Source organism: Peromyscus maniculatus, chromosome 1, assembly GCF_049852395.1.
Source record: "Peromyscus maniculatus bairdii isolate BWxNUB_F1_BW_parent chromosome 1, HU_Pman_BW_mat_3.1, whole genome shotgun sequence".
Classification (NCBI taxonomy): domain Eukaryota; kingdom Metazoa; phylum Chordata; class Mammalia; order Rodentia; family Cricetidae; genus Peromyscus; species Peromyscus maniculatus.
Window position 1 is genome coordinate 79,379,729 of NC_134852.1, and position 20,240 is coordinate 79,399,968.

The 20,240-nt window shown below is 44.3% G+C and overlaps 1 protein-coding gene and 1 long non-coding RNA gene across 2 annotated transcripts in view; both read left to right on the plus strand.

Moving 5' to 3' along the window:
- Nucleotides 1–20,240, plus strand: part of Igf1r (insulin like growth factor 1 receptor) — a 300,024-nt gene that overhangs the window by 147,911 nt on the left and 131,873 nt on the right. The window lies entirely within an intron of this gene.
- LOC143267354 (uncharacterized) lies at nt 585–18,432 on the plus strand. Its single transcript, XR_013042350.1, has 2 exons — nt 585–3,114; nt 3,146–18,432. It is a non-coding gene; the product is annotated as an uncharacterized LOC143267354 (long non-coding RNA).

Genomic DNA, 20,240 nt, shown 5'->3' on the forward strand with positions numbered 1-20,240 from the left:
TGAGCAGTGGCCATCCTCTGATGGGAATTGTTCCTTGTGGTAGCGGCTCCTTCCTGTTCTCCTTTCCTGATGGAGGGCAGTCGTAGAGTTGCTAAAGAAAAGAAGAAAGGAGGTGTGTACCCATCTCTCCACAGCGGGGCCTCTGAAAGCAGCCCTTTGTGTGTGCTGGGCTGGGCCCATGTCAGACAGGGCACAGTCGGGCTATTGTTTCTTTGAGGAAAGCAATGGCATCCTGTTGCAATTACTTATGGAGAAAATATTTGATGTTTTTGGAAGAGAAGGGATATGGAGGGGTGAGGAAGAAAGGGAGGCCAGACTTACCCCTTGTCCCATCTCCTTCAGATCTCTTGGTGGATGGGACAGGGCCAGTGTAGTCCCGAGTAGGCAGTGTTTGTACACTGGATGTGTCAGGAGTGTTGATGGCACAGACATTCCAGGCATCTCCAGTTCCGGCCCTCGGAAGGTTGGAGGAGTAGCTCTTCTGTGGATGAAGCTGATCACCGTGGCCTCTTCCACCATGGCCTTCCTAGCATGCTTTCTGATGTGTTCTTGGTACCATTGCTCATAGGCTCTTCTGAGGTGCCTGATGCCTGGACTTGCACACTGAATATCAACTAGAGATTAGTGGAAGTGGCAAAAGTTGTAGTTTCTCCTCTCCTCCTTAGCATTCACGCCTCTTTTCACCACCATAACAAATACCTCAGATGATCAGTTTAGAAAGAAGAAAATGGTTTGGTTTGGTTTGGGGGCTTTTTTGTGTGGTGTTTGTTTCGCTCACCATTTCGGAGGTTTCAGCTGTGGTTAGTTAACCCCATTGCTTAGGGATCTGTGGTGAGCATCGTATTGTGGTACAAGCTTGTGGCGGAGCAAGGAGTGTCCTGGAGTCTCTCACTTTCTTCAGGAACACACCCCACTGGCCTGAGCATCCTCCACTGAGCCACCATTCCTAAAGGCTCTACCACCTCCCCTAAGCACAGTGCATTAGGGGGTCATTCCACGTCCAGACTCCAGCAGTACCTGGGGCGGGATTGAAGCTAGATGTCCCCCAGTCTCAGCATGTCTATTCCTCCAGAAGGGAGACGAGGTGCTCCCCTGTTCTCATACCACGCATGTCTGGTCTGCCATTTCAGACCACCCAGGCCAGCTTTCACAATCTCACCTCAGCCTGCTTCATCCCTTTTCTCTCCCTCAGGTGGACCTGACTTACAGGCCTTGCTCTCGCTGGCCTCAAGCAACCAGGTCTCTCGGGGTTCTCTCAGAAATTTCCACCAGTAACCCCAAGAGCTGCTTAGCACCCCGTGCATAGTTGGCCTCAGCATTGTCAGGTTCCTGTTGCATTATTGGTATTTCCTTCACAGGCTCGTGGTTCCCCACTCTGCCAGACCTCCCTTTGCAAAGAGACAGCCATTCAAAAACAGCCGCCTGTGGCCAGCATGAGAGACAGAACCAGTGGTAGTGCTGGCTGCTGCTGTCCCCCACCAGTTCAGCTTGACACCTCTTGCTCTTCGCTGGCACTTGCCAAGGCTAACTCCAGTCACCGAGTCCCTGTGCCACTCCTCAGAGAGGCATCATTGACTGTGACTGCCCAGCTGTATGCAGCGCCCTTCTAGTTCACAGTCCCTTACTGCGTGCGTGCGTGCGTGCGTGCGTGCGTGCGTGCGTGTGTGTGTGTGTGTTGAAAGTTGGTCTTATAAAACTGACATGATCGCATCCTTCCCTGCTCAGTGGCTTCCAGTAGTAAACATTGGGGATTTCCTTGGTGCTTCATTGTACCAGGGTGATCCCTTTCTCCCGGGCCTGGATTTTACTGTAACCTTGAACCTTTGGTGCTCCCTGAAGTGAAACGATGGGGATAAGCACTTACTCTAGATGTTGCAGTTAATTACTCCCTCCTGTCCCGTATGGTCTCACAGGAACCTGAGGCAGGCATAAACATGGCAGCTCTCTTCAGAGAAGCAGCAGAAGGAAGGAAGGGTCATGGAGGAAGGCACATTTACATGACTTTCTGGTCCCTGAGAGCCAGCTGGCTCAGTGGCCAGTGGTGTTCACCTTCACTTGTTTTTATTTAACAGATACGAACCGCATAGATTGTCCTGCCCTGATCCGGCAAGGGACAAGGCGGGAAGGTTTCTGCAATGTACAGAGCAGAACAGTAAGCGAAGAGGGTGACTAGCCTCGCTATAATCACAGGGTTGTCTTCCAAATGCAAGCAGGATGTGTCCCTAAGAGGTGTAGTGACAGAGTCGCTCCTGAAGTGGTAGCATTTGGACTAGGGATCGTTAGGGATCAGCTAATGACAGTTCAGGAAAAAAAAAAAAAATGGATGTAAAAACCTGGTGTACGTGGACTGATGGCCAGTGAACTGGAACTTGGCAAGGTAGCAAGGTTGAATGTATTAGCTCAGACTTTCATAGCAAAATAGCGAAGCCTGGTGGCTTAGAATGACTGACATTTATCTTCTCATAGTGCTAGAGGTGTGAGCTCCAAGTTCAGAGTTCCAGCAAGGTCAGGTTCTAGTGAGGTCCCTCTTAGGTGTGGATGGCCATCTTCTCATACCAGGAGTAGAGCGAGAGAGCAAGCTTCCATGTGTCTTTCATGAAGGCACTAATCATTACAGCCCATCTCTTCCTCATGAGCTCATTTTAACCTTAAGTTACCATCATAGAAGCTCTGTCTCCAGCAGTCACCTGAGCGCTTAGGAATTTGGCAGGGGTGAAGATGCAGATGCCATTGGCCAGGGGCCAGCAGAGTAGGCAAGGGCTTACAGGCCATCATGCAAGACAAAGCACTCCAGTGGGTCACACTCTTTATTTCTGTTGATGACTTTAGTCATTTTAGTTGTTAGAGGGAGAGAGAGCAGTTAAGAGTGAAAAGCAGGGAAACCTAGTTAGGAAGTTGTTTTGAGTATCCTTTTGAGATTCTGGTGGCTTGGAATAGAGCTGAGTTCCTCAGTGTTGTTAACATTCTGAACTGAACAATTCTTGGTGATGGGGCTGCCCTGTGCATTGTAGAATATCTGTCAATATCCCTAATCTCTTCCTGCTGGATACTGGTAGCCCATCTACCCTTTGTCTACCCAGAACAATCAGTGTATCTAGACATGGCTGGATGAAGGTGGGGTGTAGCAAAACTGCTCCTCGTTGAGAACCATTCCATCACTTAAAGTAACTGAGAGTAGATATATTTAGAAATATTTAGGGACTTGTGAAATGTTGCAGGTGGGGCAAGGAGGAATGGAAGATGATTCAGACATTTGGCTGAGACAAGACCAAAGTGAAGTTGCCCGTTCCTGAGTTGACAGGAGGTGGGGAGGGAGTGGGTTTGTTTGGGAGGTGTGTGGTGGGGATGGCAGATGGAGCTAGAACTCGGCCTTGCATCTCTTTAAGTCTGCGATGCCTCTTTGCTACCCAGGCGAGCCAAGGGGGATGGAATATAGATGTATGGAGTACAGGAGGTGGCCCATGGTTGGAGAGAAGCATGTGGGACTTACCTGTCCATAGCAGCCCTCCTGGGATGAGATCACTCCAGAGTTGTCAGACTTGGTATTCTCAAGACCCCTTGGCACCAGTAAAATTTGCAAACCATGCCATAACTTGCCATGACTGTGTTGAAAGCTAATCAGTGAGATGCTGTTTCCGGGAGATGATTAGGCTCTAAAGACTGCACCCTCATGAGAATGCTTAGTACCCTTGTAAAAGAAACGCAGAGAGGTACCTGATACCTTCCACCGTGTGAAATCAGTCTGCTGTCATCTGTGAACCAGAAAAATGTGGCCTTCAGAAGACACAGAATCTATAGGTACCTGGATTTTTGTTCTGTTTAAAAACTATTCTGTTGATAGATTTGGTTACAACAACCAAAATAAACGAAGACAAACTCTGATGAACTTTTATTTATGTGGATTATATCCATTGATATTTGTCCCTTAAGTTAAAAAAATTGAAAGTCTCATGCATTTAGAAGCCATCATAGATCTCATGTGTATTATATTTTTGTTGGGAAAAAAATCTCTACACACCCCAGTGGGTGAGCAGTGCAGTATTATTTTTGTTTTAGAAAAATCTCTTTCGTATTTGACTTGCTGGAGAGTAACTGGATGTTCATAATCCCCTTCTGCATTTGGTTCCTCCGTATAGCATCTGCCCTCTGGAGAATTTCTGTGTAACCTTACCAGACCATGAAAGTTAAGACAAATTGTGGACTGTAGAGATGGCTGAGCAGTTAAGAGCTCAGTGTTCTGTTGTGAGGACCAGAGTTTGGGTTCCAGTACCTACCCAGGTTAGGTAGCTCTTAACTGCCTGTACCTCCAGCACAGAGGGATAATGGAAATACCTATGTGGTGGACATTGACTTTTTGAAGCAACACACTTTAAACAATCGTTTTCAAGGAGACAGTTCTGAAGGCCATTTCCCATTGCTTGTGTTAAACTGTAATGAGTATAAACCAATTTCCTCTTGATGCTCAGGGTCATCACTGTGAAAGTAGCTTCTCTGTGAGGTCACAGTACTCCCAGGTGAACACGGCAGCATTTCCCATCTGAAATTACTGAGACCCCTCTTAAAGGTGAAAAAGATACACTTGTTTATCCTCAATGCCAGTATAAACTGAGACTTAAAAAGAGACTACATACCTCTAAATGTGAAGCTTGGATAACAGTGTCTTATGTTTCTGGATCTTCTACAACCATACGTTGAATATTTACATATTAAATGCATATAAAACAATTGAAACTCCAATACTAATTTAATGGCATGGGTGATGCTCCAAAATAAGCTGGTCTCCAAGGGATGAGTATCTTTGATGGAGCCTCTGCCTTTGGCGTTTCAGGTCTTAATTTCCTTTTACGTATCATAACTGCAGTTTGCAGAGTAGCAGGATGCGGTTTGGACTCTACCTGGCTATCAGCATGTGTATGTGTTTAATGTGTGCTTTTTTTTCTTCTCTCTCTGGTGTGGAGTAAAAGGCTTTGCTTCCCGTGTATCCTGTTCGACAAATGCTGGTGCTAAAATCACCTGTAAGCTCTCAGCTAGAAGAAGGCTGAGTAGAGAAGTTAGAGGATGTAGAAACAGATCCCTTTTTAAGATGCACAACATAAAAACTGTGGAGGACAACTCAGCATGCAGAGAATATCTTGTCATTCAAGAGGCACTGTGCTGTGTCAGTGGCCTGGGAGTCCCCGCTTCCGAATTCCTCTGTTGGTTTTTAAATTTAATTTTTTTTTTTGAGAGCATACACGAGAACTGCATCTCCATCACCCCTCCCCTGCCAGCTCCTCCCAAATTCATGACCTCTTCTGTAATCATTGCCTTACCATTCCATATGTATGTGTGTACATCTGTATATACAACCCACTGAGTCCGCCTAGCATTGCCTTTATGTATCTGTGTCCAGGGCTGAGCATCTGAGGTTGGGCAGCTGGGTGAGTCCTAGTCCCTGGAGGACTCCAGTTCTCCCTTTCTGCAGCCCTTAACTTCATGTAGCTCTCCATTGAGCGGTAGGACCTTGTGGCCTCTGTTGACTTTTTGAGAGCTGTCTCCAGCTCCACTCCCCACACTCCCTGTGGTTTTGTTTGTTTGTGTTGACTGCCTTTGTCATCCCTGACTCGAGCCTTGTATTGGCTGCTGGTGATCTACTGTGTTTGGGCAATAGAAATGTTTATTCTTGGGCAACATGTATACAACTCAGTGTTAAGTAACTTGTCTGTGATTTAGATGAGTAATGCACAGTCGTGAATGCAGCTGCTGCTTTGCTGGAATTTGGGTTTGGAACCTTTTCTGGAGGCAGAAGAGGAAAGAGAACTGTCTTGCTAGGTCTCGGGCTGAGACTGAAGAAGGGGGTCAGATGTGTGCTCTGAAGTGCACTCAGTTTGACTGCTCTGCCACTGATGATGAAACCAAGGTGGAACAATACAAATGGGACTAGTCCTTAAACCACTAGACTTCTGAGGTGACCAAATTTGCTTATTTTGACATCTGTAGAGAGCTTCAATTGTAGTTGCTAGGTCTACAGAACCAAGACATTACGTGTCAGAGCAGCAAGGAGTAGTCGTGTGTGTGTGTGTGTGTGTGTGTGTGTGTGTGTGTGTGTGTGTGTGTGTGTATACACTCACATGTACATGAGTCTGTGTTCATGATGGCCTCTGTATTCCAGTTCCAGGCAATCCAATTCCCTTTCTCCTCTACAAGAGATTATGCCATGGAGGGTTTATGAAGTGCTGAAATATTTGCAGAGTATGTTGCCAATAGGAGCCACTTCATAAATGATAAATAATAATTGACTTGGCAAGTCTAGGCAGAGCAAATCAGTGAGATTACAAGAAAAGAGATGGTAGGTCTCTAGAAAGGTGGAAAATGGCTCTGCCTGTGCAGGGTCTGTCATAGAAATAGTTACCCAGTGAGTGCTCCTTGAGCACAACCTGCTTCGTGTTTGCAAGGTGTATAGACCTGACTCTGCCTCACAGGCCCAGGCAGAGTTCTCCCAAGTCTATACGCTCATCTTTTATGGTGTTTCTGGCAGGAACAATTGAGTGCGGGATTGGAGTCATGGGCACATTTCAGGCTTGAGTTGGGTTTGTGTGCTTGGTTAAAGCCCCTGCATTTCTACAGAATAGAGTTCAACCAGAAGGAAAGTTGCCTGTCCTAGAAGAGCCCAGTGAGAATGATGGAGCCTAAGTGTGCACTTTAACCCATTGATACTAGAAACTGGTGTGATTTGTGCCAGGAAGCCACGGGCTACTAATTGGTTGGGTGTATAAAGTCTGTTTACATCCATCCACCCATCCAGTCATCCTCTCTTGTGAGGAACCTTTTTCCTTTGTGCTGATCACAAAAGCTCAAATCTATGGGGCTGGGGAAATGGCCTAGTCACTAACATGTTTGCCCTGCAAGCTTGAGGACCTGAGTTCAGATCCTCAGCATCCACATAGGATAGCTGAGCATGACGGCATGTGCCTGTCATCCTAACTCTGGGGAGGCTGAAAGAGGATGATCCCTGGAGCTTTCAGGCCAGCTGGTGAGCTCTAGGTGCAGTTGCAAAAGGAAGATGGAGAACAGTAAAGAAGAACTGGGTACTGACCTGTGGCTGCCATATACGGCACACACAGGCATGGGTAGACACATACACACTGCACATACACACGTGATGGTTTTTAAATGTTAATCGTATTTGAACTGGGCATTTGTTTCTTCTCTGCTAACTTATTGTGTGAAGATGGAAAAAATCAGAATAAATGTTTATTTTCATAATCAGAAAGGGGTTACTGTAATTTCTTTTGGGAGGTCACATTGCTAAAATGCAAAAATAGTAGTTAGGTGAAATAAATTAAGACTAATTGAAGAGAGAGGAGTAGTGCTTGACTAAATTAGAAATGTTTTCTGCATTTTAGAAGCACAAATGCTTTAAATGAGGTTCCAGTGTAGGATTCCATGCGGTTTCCATTTTATAGTTTTCTTTCCCAATTGAAAACAAAGTCTGAGGGTTTTTATTGAAGTCGGTCAGTTGGGACTTACTCGGGGCTGAAAAGCCACCCCTTCCTCCTTTCCCATTCTCCCTGTCATGCTGTGAGGAAAGCAATCTGCCAGGGCGGTGTCGATGGAAACCTTTATTTCACCAGTTCCCATCTTACACACTGGGCTGAGAGACACAAAGGACATTTGGCACTTCGTGATTACCTAAGACTCCCTTCTTTCTCTTCTAAAGTGACTTGGCCAAGAGAGGCCTGAAGTCCCTGAAAGGGAGGAAGCTGAAATGCAAACAGAGTTAAATAACGAAATAATGTCATTGTGCACCAATTGGGACAGTTGGTGTCACATGCCTGGCAGCTGCTTCAAATGCCCACAGAGCAGGAGTAATGGCTTGAGCCATGTCTCTCCGGAGCCTCACTCTTCCTCCGCCACCAAGTCCCAGCAGCCCAGGGTCCAGATGCAGAATGCAGAACAGTCATTATAGCAGGCTTCGTTGTACATGGAGGATGAGCAAGTTTGTAGATTTTTGTAAAGCATTATGACTAATTCAAAACTTATTTTCTGGTTCTGCCCTACCAGTATGGCCCAAACCATTTCTTCCTGACTGAAAATGGGAAAGGGCTCTGACTAGATTTCATTTGAAGTTGTAGTCTCCAGGGCTGGCCCATGAGTCCGAATGGCTCCTTTCCAGGTGTGTCAGGCTGTGATTTTAAGTTAATATTACATTCACTGGGCTTCACAACCATAACGTCTTGGATTCATTATCACAAAGATTTCCACATAGCCACCACACGTTTGTTTATGATCCAGTAGTTAAAAATCTTTCCAGAAAATGTTTCTCAGTCTGGACCACCCTGGTTGAAATAACAAGACAACCACCCTACAAAACAAACTTACTGTTTTCAAGCCTATTGTGGGGTAGAGGGTAAGGAGATGGGAAAGGGGGACCAGGCAGAACGAGAACAGTCTAAAAACTAAGCATTCCTTTTGGGGTTGTACGAGTCTTTTATCACTCAGTCAGTCGTTTGCGAGGGATGTGGTTCACACAAAGCTAACTTGAGAATCAGTTGTCTCATTTTCAAAAAACAAAACATTTGTTGCATAGCCAGATCTGGGGGCCAGGGTAAGTAACCTGAGAGGACTGAGCGATTCTCTGCTCTGACTGCAACCGGTTTGGGAGTGAGTGGAGAGTGTTGGTGGTTAGAGCTGGAAGCTCTCCCCAGGTAGAAGAGAGCAGATGCCTTTGTGGCCCCCCTGGTGAGTGTCAAGTGGCGAGCATGACTAGGCCCATGTGGAAGCCTCCTTGCCATCCCCACCAGTCTTGGGGACATGCCCCTTGTGTTAGAGTCCTACTTTCAGCACAGAAGCTCCCACCTCCATGTGTCCTCTGCTAGGTCTCCTCCCTTTCATCTTCTCCTTTCCTCCATTCCGGGCTCTACATCACTGCTAGGTTGTTGCAGCTACCCTGCTGTCTGGGTTAAGACTCTCACCTGTTCTCAGTAATTCACAGTGGCTCCCTGTTGTCCTTAGTCTGACATCGGAACTGTGAGGTATCCCCCACTGGATAGCTAAGCCCGCCTGTCCCTGTCCCTTAGAAGCGTAGACCTTTACTGGTTTTCTGATCCTTCTGCCAAGATGCTCAGTCCTCGTCTCCCGCTCTCATGCCTTCTTGTACTTAAATGAAATTCCTTCTCATGGTCTTTTTTCCCATTGACTGTCACTCCCCCAGCTAAGATCTGTGTTTTCTCCCTGAGTGCTTTCTTGCAGTTGTCTGCATTCTCTCTCCTAAGACCTGATCATGTACCGTATCATTTTGTCATTTAATTTCGCAGACTTGGTATAAATGAGGAGACTCCATGTTGGTATAGTATGCTCCTGGTTCACTCCGTGCATGTGAGGCCGCAGTGGACCCTGTAGTTGATTGTGTGGCCTTTATGGCCTTGGGCCTTGCTTTCCACACCTTTAAAATGAGATGATGGTCTCGATTTCTCAGGAATGTTTTAGAGACTTTACATTTGCAGAGATTGGGGCAGTGTCTGCCAAGACGGTCATTGCTCTTAAACCACCTAATTGTGACGGTAGTGTAGGCAACACCCTGAAATCAAGGAGGCCCCAATTCCTAGCTCAAGTCTTGATATCTGAATCCTGCAGGAGGTTGGAAAACGTTTGCTGAGCTTCATACCTGTGTGAATACACAGGTATAACCCAAATACTTTAAAATTGAAAGAAAAAAAAATATGGTGCCTTGTTCAGGGACTTAACTTGCTAAACGTAGAAGATAAGATGGAATGTTGCAATATGTGAGCTTTGTTTTTCTTGTGATTCTGTGCCCTGTCCATGTTGCAAGTTAAATTAAAGATTTTTGGAAAGCGGTGTAAAAAATGATTTAGTGCTCTGTAATTGGTTTCCTGAAAGCAAAATGGTATTTATGTGAGCAACCATAAAAGATGCACCCACTGTAATTTATCGTGCAAGAATATTTTCAAAGTGTATGGGATGACTAAAGCTTAAGTGTATTAAATATTCTGGAGGAAGACATATTTAGGCCATAAATCTAGACTTCCCTTGGAATTTGTATTCCTTCTTCTCTGCCAGGTGCATGAAGGTTTTTTAAGTTCTTAGGCCTCAGTGGAAGGAAGATTTAGGGTTTCAGGAGTACATTTATATGTCTTTTAAATTTCTATTGTTTATCAATGACATCTATAAGTGTTTTAGGGAAGTGTTAACTGTAACATTACCCACTTTAGCTCTGTCCAGTTGTCTGGAAACCAGTGTGGTAAAGATGGAAAGAAGTGTGCTGTATTTTGTTGTTGACAGGTGTATCTCAGAAGTGCTTAGGAGCCTGGGCAGGCAATAAAATATTAAGGGTTGCTCCCGAAGCAGTTTACATTGCTTGATGTCTGAACATATATGGGGTTTATAATTGGCCTGGCCATATGGCTGCCTAGGATTAGACTCTTCATATCCCACTAAACCCTCTTCTTAGAAGCAAGAACATGGAGAGAGTTTATTTTAAAATGTAATTGCCGTGTTACTGAGATTTGAATTTGAGTACTCAGAATAAACTGTATTTCTGTTTAGAGGCTGGTTGGATGAAATTTTTCAGTCATAACCACTCCCCATCAGAGAATGAACAACAAGAACAACAGGGAGGTCAAAGACATTTCTAGAGCCGTGTTTAGGAGGTTTAGAGCAAATAGCTCGTGGGAAACATGCAGAAAACTTGGAGTCACCTGTATGTAGAATCTCAGTGAATTGGGCCTTGGACCTTGTATCCAAATAGGACAGTTTTGTATACCATTATGATTCCTTTAGTTCTGATGATTTTTTGTTCCATTTATATTGTTTTGGTTCTTAGTGAACCAAAGAAGAAATAGGAGAAAAGAGCCCAGATGACTCAATTGCATTCTATTGTTTACAAGCACAAATTCTAAGCAGCCCTCAGACTTGGTAATTCAAGGTACTTGGAGATAGTGTAACTTAAAAGGACACAACAAAGATGGGAGAGTAATTCTTACTTAGCTAATTTAACATGACCACCAAAAATGCTAGAAACAATCAGGAAAGTATTTCTTATTGTGGCTTCTGCAGTTCAGAGTGAAAAGTTAAGGAGAATTGCTTCCTGGATCCCCATCCCACCTGCTGAAAGCTGATTGGTCAGTCAGATGTGGCCAGTATTGAAATTAACTTTCAGGATATAGGCTGAGAGTGATGGAAAAAAAGCAGAGCTCTCTGAAATATCCCACTACAAGGGTCCTCCCAGTGTATCCTAAGGAGGGAGTTCCTCTGTACTTTGAACGTGACTACTAAGTTTGACTGTTTTAAGGTCTCCCCAACATGCTGAAGGTTAGGCTGAACCTCAGCCTTGGGGTGGACCCTTGAGAGTTCTTCTTTGGTGTCATTTAGTTCACTGCTAGCCAGGAACCTACTGAGAAATAGATATAAAGAAGCCTCTGCCCACCTGACATGTTAAGACTGGCCCTGCTGCTGTGACTGTCTGGTAGCTGGAGCAGACTTTGGGTGCATGGGGAAGCGAGACAAGGAGATTTCATTTGTGAATCTCTTCGCCTGTTTCTCAAGTTGAGTAATAGAATGGCTTTTGGAAATCATCAGGAAAAATAGGGGAGATGAAATGGCCTTGGGGGAAAAAAACAAAACAATACTTGCCTGCTCTTCTACTTAAGTGCCTGTGGTCTTCATGGTGGCCACTCTTGTCATGTGGTCTCTATACCCCAAATTATTTGCAAAGAAATAATGATCTGTGAAGAAACACAAGAATGTATAATACCTACCATTTAAAGGAATCCTAAGGCAAAGTTTTTCTAATACATAATTATCCTGATGTGTTGACTCTGTGAGTGAGTGAGTGTATGTGAGTGTTTCTGTTTTCAAAGTTTTAGAGTTGTTGGTTTTTGTTTGTTTAAACCTAGGGAATGCCTAATATGTGCTATTTAGTGTATTTTGTAATCATTTTGTCACAGTACCTTAAAAACCTGACCCAATTCAATTAAATTCCTTCAAATCCTTTATATGATTTGATGCTATTTGAACTAGTACTTGAGACTACCTCCTTTCAAGTCCTTAGAATCACTCAGTTACAATTGTTGGCCTAATTGCACGTTATTTTTACTCATTTAGACAAGTCCCTGAGGGGTTTTGGGATAGTGGTCCTTGTTATAAGTCCTTCCAACTAGAAAAACTTCATTAATGGAGAAGTAACCTCCAGTTCATACTTTATTCAAAACAAGTCATTTTTACCAAGCCCAGCTTAAAGAATGTGCTGGCTCTGTTTGATTGAGACGGTAGGGACAGAAGTCCGGGGCCTCTCACACACTAGTCAGGTGTGTGCCACCCCTGAGTTACACCCTGAGAGGGTGTTTGTTACTTGAACGATATTTCACTTAGTGGCAGGACATTTTTGCTCGTTTCCTTGTTCGTCAGTGCAGACATTTCTGCCTCATCCCTGTCCGAGATAGCATGCCGTTCTAATAGCCATGCTCATCTCCTAGAACTGCTTAGTGCTTTCCCACAACAGTGATAGCTGTGGCCTTAAAAAAGAACGATGCATCCCTCCCCGTCTATTCAGATGTTATACAAATATGTCATTAGTAGGCTACAGGGTTAGACTGTCTACATGGTTTGTTTGAGGCAGGTGTGGTTCTTCAGCCCTGCCTGTCTTGTAGTCTGTGCTGCCCTCGATCTTGAGACAGCCCTCCTGGTTGAAGTATTTGACTTTTAAGGGAGAAGAAATGAATTCTTTGGTAGAGGGAGGCAAAGGGATCAGGAGTTTCAAGGTCATCCTTGGTCACATATAAAGTATGAGGCCAGCCTGGACTACCTGAGACCTTGTCTCAAAAAAAGAAAGAAAAGGACAAATGTATTTTGGGGCCAAAACTAAGTGGAGAACTGCTTCAGACCCACAGTGGGCTGCTGTCTGCTTTTCATTTTGTAAAATATTTTGAACATTTCTATTTAGCATTCATGATGCTCTAAATAGAAGCAGAACACTGTAGCTCTTAGATCCTGGGCGAGGCAGGTCATGAGGGCTCTCACTGTTTGGGGACAGACTGTGACTCTTGATGTTTTAAATGTAGCAATTACGACCTTGAAAAACTGTAACTCTAATATTGGCATTTGTTGGTCATCTCAGATGAACCCGAATTGACCATTGCCGTAGTTGGGTGAAATATGATACTTTTGCTTTTTCCTCTTTGTGCTTTTCTTTATCATAAAATTACTTCATGATAAAAATAACTGCTTTCCAGATTTCCACCTTAAATCTATTGTTACGAGCCAGGCCGTGGTGGCGCACACCTTTAATCCCAGTGCTCGGGGAGCCAGAGGCAGGGGGATCTCTGTGAGTTCAAGGCCAGCCTGGTCTACAGAGTGAGTTCCAGGACAGTTAGGGCTACACAGAAATCCTGTCTCGAACCCCCCCCCCAAAAAAAAAAAAACTTATTGACTGTAGTTTTCTAACGTGGAGACAGCAGAGGCGGAGTGACGTCCTTCCTGTTTCAGACCTGAAGACCCTCTTCCCTTCCTTCAGTAACTTCTTTGGCTCCTCACCTATTCCTAGATAGTCTTTCCTGTCACCATTGATCTCCTTGAGATTTCTGGTTCCCTCGGAGAGTGGGAGCTCGAGCTCATCACCTTCATGACTTGCCTCACTAGAGTTCTAACCATAAGTTCATTTGGTACCTGCTGTCCCCTGACCTTTTCCCCCTAGCTGCCCCACTCCTGTCTCCACAAGATGCACATTTTTGGGAAAGGTTCCCATCATCTTATACTGAAGACACTGGGGTTTCCAAAGCCGGGTGCATTCTGGTCTCTCAAACATTATTTATTTGCTTACTATGTGTCGGATGTGCCTGTGCCATAGCACGTGGATGGAGATACCGTGCAGTGTGTGAAAGTCTGTTCTCTCCTTCTCATTTGTGACACCTGGGACTCGAACTCAGCTTGCCAGACTTGGTGGCAAGTACCTTTACTCACTCGGCCAATTTGCTGCCCTGCATTCTGGTCTTTGTAGTTGACAAAATACTGGCCTCAGTTCATTTGAAATCTTTCATGGAGTTAATCCTGCCAACTCTTTTCTCCCTAAATGTTCTCTTCTCTAAGTTCTCCCCTCATTCTCCCTAAAGGTTGCTATGGGTTTTCAAATACACTTCGTAGATCTCCCTCATCCAACTCCGTCTCACCTGCTGCCCCACCTGCTGGCAGAGAGCTGCCTGCACTGTGTCTGCTGTGACACAGTGTCGCTCACCATTAGCCGTTCTAGAACCCCACACTCCTTTCCTGCCCTTTGTGAGATCCGCACCCCTTGCACTGGAGTCTGCCACCGCCTTTCTGTCTTGCTAACATGTTCTCTTCTTCCTGCTGGAAATAGCCTTTGCTGCCTTCTCCGTGTGTCTACCTCCCTGTCTTTAGACTCTTAAGAAATCCCTCCTCTTGTCAATTCTGACCCTCTGTGTCTGTTGAGAGTCTCTGTGCTCGGGGATATTGTCAACTCTAGAGGACAGGACAAGGATCGCGTCTGCATGACTTGAGGGGAGACATGTGTCTTAACACATGCCTGCTGCCCAGCAGTGCTCATGAGTACAGGAGCTGTGCGGCCTTACTCCACACGGGACCTGCAGTGTGTTCTAGGAGTTAATTACATCGTTTAATGAATTGACTGCAAGAAGGAGAGAGGCCAGGAAGGACAATTTGTAAAACAGACATTTTCAACCTCCTCACAGGTCAAATTTTAAAAGCTACAGCCTGGACATTTTGTTTCTAATTTTTAGAACACCTGAAAAATTGAGGATGAAATTGCCGTAAATGTATGTTGACTCATCTCAGTGAATGTGAATTAACTGTAGATCTTGATTGCCCTTCTTGAGTGCATAGTTGTCTCTAGAGAAGCAAAAGCAGGTTTGGTGACGTGTCTGAGGAAGCTTTCTGCTCCTTTCTCTTCCTCCCATAAAACACAGGACTATAGGAATTGGCTTCCTAGACTGTCTACTTACTGCCCTACCAGAGAACGTGGTGTTTTTTACACTGGGATTTAGAAGGCCGGGGGACCTTCAACCCTTCCTGAAGGTTTGGGTCAGATCTGGTGTTGACCATTAGTGGGAGGAAGTGGTGAGCTAGTAATGGACTAGCATGATACCGCGGAGCATTCTAGGAAACGCAGCCAGTCAGTCTGCCTTCCCGAGTGCTGTGAATTTGATTAATCTCCTTCTATTTACTCTTTGCATCTGCCAAACAAAGCAGTTGAACTCCATGGCCTACAAAAGGTGGCTTAGTGTTCTATCAACTTGAGTGGTCTGTTCGATTCTAATGGTTGATCTGGTAGCCCTGATGTGGTTCAGCTTCAGAAGGAGTTTGCCGCTTGACAGCTTCCTAATGCCTAGTAAGCTGCTAGAATACAGTGTGGACCTTCAGCAACCTCGAGTTCTGCATCTCTAGATTCAGCCAATGACATATTTAAAAATACTTCAGCTAGGCGTAGTGGCACATACCTTTATTCCCAGCATTTGGGAGGCAGCATTAGGGAGGCCGAAAGCCACCGCTCTAAACAGTGTAGGATGGAGACTGTTTACACAGCGTTTGTACTATCTTAGGTATGACAGACCATCCATCTATGATTTCTAGTATGCAGGAAGATGAGCCTAAGTCATATGCAGATTTAGCATCTATAATAAGAAACTTGCTCATCTCAGATTTTTATGTCTGAGAAGGGATCTTGAACCCATCCCCCATGGATACTGAGAGCTGAATGTATTTGTATCTGCTGTTTTATGGAAATTATTCTCTTTAGATGATAATACATTCATAATTTCATGTGGATGACTTGACAATGGTTCTGTATTTCAATGACCCATTGATAAGTGTAGTCTAAAATTTTGCAAAAATTATGCAAAGATATTAAGAAGATAGGCTCCCCCCCTCCACCTATCACTTCCAAAAGTATTCTCAGGGCAATTACAAGCTGTTAGGAATATCATACAATAGTAACACGGCAGATACCCAAGCTTACAGCATAGAAATCATTAATCATGCATGCTCTTGACAGGGAGACTATTTTCTAGGTTTTAAAAAAGAAAATCTTAAAAGCTTATGCTGTTTTGTTTGCTTTTTTTATTAAAAAGTAATTTGGAGCCAGTAACTTAACCTGTTTTTCATAAATGTGCTAGCTAAAGGCAGCCAAAAAATAAAAAATCCATGCTTTCATAGTTAGGGTCCTCATATGAACTTAAGTGTGGGATCATGATAATGCTGCTAACTGCTTGAATTATTCTTCTTGAGTATAGTACAGACCCTGAATACCAGGTTTGCTTTATATGGCCCAAGCCCTGCTCTTGTGAGTTTATGGAGACTTGTTAAATGCAGTCTCCTGATTAAAACCTGCCAGCATCCTTACCATTCTTCTCCCCAAGAAATGAATCCTTTCTGTTTCCTTTGTTTTGTTGGGGCCATGCATTGATAGCTTGAGCTTCCCTGGGAGGATGCCTTTTAAAAGAGTTTATACAGATTAGACCCTTGGCTTTATAGCCTCACTATCACTGCAGTGCCTGGCACACAGTAGGACCTCAGAAATATTTCTGGTAGAAATACCAAAAGGAATGACTCTGGCTGCCCTTGCCCATTGTCAACCGTATGTAGGGCGAAATGCTCTTAGGAAAATGGAAGCCATCAAACATTTCAGCTTCACTAATGTATACATTTTTTTCCCTTTTGTGTGGGTTTTCTCATGAAAAAATCCTATTCCAGTCAAAACAAAACAAACTGTTGTCTTCCCAATTAGTTCAACTTTGTTTTCCCTTGCTCAGCGCTTTACTCCACCAGAATTGATAACATAGATTCAAGAAGGCCCCGGTCCTTTTGGGGCAAATTGTGTGGGAAAGAAAGACATGGAGCTCCCGAGGTTACCAGAAGTCTCTACTCTAAAAACAGAGCAATGTGTGTGAGGTAGAAGGACCTTTAAAGTAGCAGGTATAAACCTAGCAGTTAAAAAGAAGTCACCCTCTGCTTCATTGTACATGCACTTGGACTCAAACTGCTAGCCATGGTTTTGGTTGAGAAATTGGTTCAGGGGTCAGGACTGGATATACGGATACTTACCTGTGTTTATGAGAGGGACAGGATCAGTCTGTCCACCAGGTTTATGTTGACCCAAAAGTCATATCCTTTATTACAAGTAACTCAAGACAGTTTAGATGGCCAGGATGACAGACACACAGGATGCACTCACAGGGATGCCAAGTAAGAGTAGCATGGTTACTGGCAAACTTGCAAGTAACTAAGTAACTCAGCCTTACCTGGTCTGGAGACTCTACAAAACACACTTACCCCAGTTCTGATTTGGATTTATTATACGACTAAGCCCATTGGATCATTTCTCCAGTAGTTTCCGAGGTCACTGTTTGGAAAAAAGATAGGTAATTCATACCAGCAAAGTGGAAGTACACATCTTCTTTCCATTACTGCACTTTGAAGAAAAGATTTGGAGTGTAAGGAAAAGGGTGGTTTTAAGGAGTAATTTCCTCTTTAATGATTTTTTTCTCTGCACAAAGGAAAAGGACTGAGTGTGTAGTTCAGTGTTAAGCACTGGCCTGGTAAGTGTGAAGCCGTAAGTTCAGTCCCCGGCACCATTTAAAAGAAAAAAAAAAAAGAAGAAGAAGTAGTCTACTCCAAGGAAGGACCCAGACAACCAAGAATAGTGCTTGGGAAGTTAGGGAAGTTCAGATTAGGACCGAGGGTGGCCAGAGTCAGCTACGTTTGCAGTCCTTATAAACAAGAGATGTCGCCTTACTCTGTAAAGGATGACAAAAGGGGTCTAGAGCAAGTCCCAGCAGCTTCAGACCCTGTTGATTTCTAGGAAAAAAATGCTGTTCTCCCCAGTACCTCTGGAACCAACCCCTGTAAAGTGATGGATCTACATCATTCACTAACACACTAAAAATTGGTTCCCACTATGTTTTCTAGAGGGCCAAGCAATTGTGTTGTCAAGAGTGATGCACACGTGAATGGGGTCCAGGTTGCTGTGGGATGCTGAGGAACGTATAAAGTATTTAGAATTTTAAAGGGGTTTTTTGTTTGGTGAGTTGTTGGTTGGTTGGTTTGGGTTTTGTTTTTGTTTGTTTGGTAATCCCTCTTTCTTCAATGACTTGGTGCCTCCATTCATTTTCTGTTCAGTTCAGTTTCAACTGTGTATCATCCAGTTGTCTCACCAAAGGTTGTGAAGTCATCAATTCGGGAAAATCTGAAGAGCATAAGTGAGCTCCACAGTGAGATGACCCTACTCACCGGGGACGAACTGAACTGAAGAGTTAGTCAGTCTCCCCGGCTCTCTCCTTTTTTTTTTTTTAATATTTTTAAACTTAGAAAAAGTTGAAAACAGCACAGAGGGTTCCTGAAATGTCACCCAGCTTTCCTAATGTTAACATCTTACATAACCATAATCCAGTTATCACAACCAAGAAACTAACATTGGCACAATATTCTTAGCAGACTTTATTTAAATTCCACCAGTTTTCCCACTAATGTGCTTTTTTCAGTTCCAAGTCTTTTATTGCATTGATGTACCTTATGTGTTTGGTCTTCTCTAGTCTGTGACGGGCCTGCTTATCTTCCTGATTATGCATGGCATTGCTTCTTCTATTGGTCTTAAACTGGGGTCTCTCATCACGAGATGAGATTTGTGCATTTGAGTGAAGAGATCTACGGGAAGGGTATATGTGCCCTCCTTGGAATATCGTGCCAGGATGACATCAGTATGTCTATGATGGGTGACATTAATCTTGATTACTTGGATAAGGTGGTGTTTTTGAGGCTTCTCTGTCTGTGAACACTGCCCCATGGTTACTAATGACTTCAGAGGTAAGACTTGGAACTTACTGCACCAATTAATGTTGTAATAGCCCAGTGGCAGTTTTCTCTCTGCACTTCTTTGGTCTAGAAGAAGGTTGCTACCCCTTCTCCTTAAGTCTGAATACTCAACCTCTTAACACACTTTCCACCAGGTAACTTTTTTGGAGGCTGAAGGTGACTTCTAAACAATGGAGATGTCTTTTAAATGTTGAAAGAATGACAGTCTACTGGAAACTAAAAATCTTCATCACCTGGCCTGTAGACCACAGAGTACACTCCCCAGTTCTAATTTGGATCTCTCCTATTCCCAAGCCCTTTGGATCATTGTACAAATAGGTCCCATAGCCTGAAAGTCTTTCCGACATGGCTTATTCATTGGTCCTACACAGACACCTTAGTTAGTAGGGCATTATTGGATAGGATTGGAATTCACCTTTATTGGAAAGAGTTTGGATTTTGTAATTTCAGCCTTTTCACTGTCTGCCATTAGCCATATATTATATGTCATCCATACTTTTTATTTACTTTGCCTAGAACTTTGTGTAGGTGACGGTCATTGGGGGAGGGTGCTTGGTAGCACCCATACCAGAAGGTTATTAAATCAGCGAAGGATATGAAATGTATCTCTTTGAAGCTGCACAAGGGTACATGTTAGAGAGCAGAACATGAGGAAGTTAACGTTACTGGTTGAAAGGAATTCCGAAGAGTAGCTGCAGATTTCCGTTGGCCCTGCTCTGTAGACAATCATATGGCTGATTGTCCTGAAACATGAGAGAGGTAAGTCCTACCAAATGATGGTGCTGACAGTGTTGATTAACACATGGCTCTAAAACCCCTTGACTTGCTCCAGGCTTTGCCATTGGAGATGCTTTCTGGAGTGTCAAGAACTAAATTATCTTAAGATTGATGGGAATGGAGATAACCAGGGAATAGAAATGGTAGAGATTCCTGTTTGCTTTCTTGAATTCTTCACTGGTTTGAGAGCTGGGCACATCATCTGCATGGCTTAATCCTGGGCCCTGAAGCCCATCGTCTTCCCATGTTGTTGCCAGTCAAGACCCTTCTGCATAGTGAGGTCAAAGGGTGGTGTAAGCCAGACTGATCTGATCAGTGTGTTCCCTTTGCTTCACTCATCTCTTTAGTCATAGACCCCGGTGCCCGGAGCATCCCTGTAGAGCCTCAGAAGTGGGACAGAGGACAACTTAAATCAGCTTCCAGCCAAAACGCAGCTGGCTGCAACCCTAGGGGAGGTGCTGGGCTCCCTTGTCACTGCCTGAGGCTGTCTGCCCTTGCCCCTCAGCTCTCCTCCTGTGACTGTACTCAGCTGACCCTGGAAAAATACAGACCTACTCCTTAGTGATTGCGGGGGGAGGAGGGGCTCCTTTTTGCTGGAGGGTTTCAGCTGCTTCAGTCCCCACTCA